Raw genomic sequence first — 2,074 nt, 5'->3', positions numbered from 1 at the left:
CCAGCACATGTTATGCTCACAAATTAACACGTTACATCTAGTTTATTTATATAACGTTACATTTACACAATTATCTGTGATGGTTAGATTTACCATGGCATGTAGCTACACTTCATGAACAAAGAGGAAGGTACCTCAGCAGTCAAAAAAACAAATGAAAAGCACCTCAGCAGTCATCACAACTGACATTGTTATCAGCTCGCTGTCCCCATCTAGTGCTTTGGAGGTTAAGATACACTAATAAAATACTAAATTATTTCTGGAAAATGTGATGAACACCGATAAATAATAGCTCAAAACCTTCTGTCATTTTTTTAAATATGTATTTCCATCACAAACACTCAGTTGCCAGTTAATTAGGTACACTATGCAGTATAATGCACAGTCCTGCAATAAATAGTACCTTCATGAATGTTATAATTGTGTGAATGGTGATTCAGCAGGCCTCTTCAGGCTTCTTCCACTTCTAAATGCTACTCCTGCTACATACTTTCACCTACAGACGTAATTCAAACTTGAAAATATTCACAAAACGTTCAGCTATTAGTAAATGATTCAGTTTTTTGATATCTTTTAAAGTGTTTGTGTTATCACTGTTTAAGTTTAGTGTTTCTTTAGGCTTTTACTGCATTTTTAAGGGGTGCTCAATGTGGGTGATGTCACAGCTACAGTGCAGTCAGAGGAGAGAGAACATTGTCTGAAAACTTCCTCTTTAACTTGCTCTCACGGCCACAATTGTTACTTCTCATAGACCATTTATAGGACTTGTACATTTGGTACAAGTCCCAGTAGGATCAAAGTACAGAGTGTTTTTGTTACTTTTTTATGACTTTTTTCAACATACTATACTATGACTTTTTTCGACATGCTATACTATGACTTTTTTATCACTTTTTTTGACATGCTATACTATGACCATTTTTGACATGCTATATATACTATGACTTTTTGACATACTATACTTTCACTTTTTTGACATACTATACTATGACTTTTTTGTCACTTTTTTGACATGCTATACTATGACCATTTTTGACATGCTATATATACTATGACTTTTTTGACATACTATACTTTGACTTTTTTGACATACTATACTATGACTTTTTTGTCACTTTTTTTGACATACTATACTTTCACTTTTTTGACATACTATACTATGACTTTTTTGTCACTTTTTTGACATGCTATACTATGACCATTTTTGACATGCTATATATACTATGACTTTTTTGACATACTATACTTTGACTTTTTTGACATACTATACAATGACTTTTTTGTCACTTTTTTTGACATGCTATACTTTGACTTTTTTCAACAAACTATACTATGACTTTTTTATCACTTTTTCGTCATAATATACTATGACTTTTTTATCACTTTTTTTTGGATATACTATACTATGGCTTTTTTATCACTTTTTTGACATACTAAACTATGCCTTTCTTGTCACTTTTTTTCAAAATGCTATACTATGACTTTTTTATCACTTTTTTCGACTAAGGGCAGTAGCTCAGTCCGTAGGGATTTTGGTGGAAGCATGGAGTGTTGACTGGTAGCTGGCCAAGTGCCACTTCAGTGTGTAATGTTTAAAGAAACTGGAATTTCCCCACTGTGGATCAATACAAATTGTAAATTGCAATGACTTACTTACAATACTATAATTTTTTTCAACATACTATGCTATGACTTTTTTATCACTTTTTTCCGACATGCCATACCATGACTTTTTTGACATAATATACTGTGCCTTTTTTATCACTTTTTTTCAACATGCTATACTGTGGCTTTTTTGTCACTTTTTTCAACATCCTATAATATGACTTTTATCAAAATACTATACTATGACTTTATATCACGTTTTTCCCGATATCGTTTTTCCCGATTCTTATCACTTTTTTTGACATACTATACTATGACCTTTTTTTCAACATACTATACTATCACTTTTTTTCAACATGCTATTCTATGAGTTTTTTATCACTTTTTTCAACAAACTATACTATGACTTTTTTTTATCACTTTTTCGTCATACTATACTGACTAGTATATATACTATATTACTTTTTTT

The sequence above is a fragment of the Perca fluviatilis genome, chromosome 17 (genome assembly GCF_010015445.1).
Source record: "Perca fluviatilis chromosome 17, GENO_Pfluv_1.0, whole genome shotgun sequence".
NCBI lineage: Eukaryota > Metazoa > Chordata > Actinopteri > Perciformes > Percidae > Perca > Perca fluviatilis.
This window is presented reverse-complemented; position numbering follows the sequence as displayed.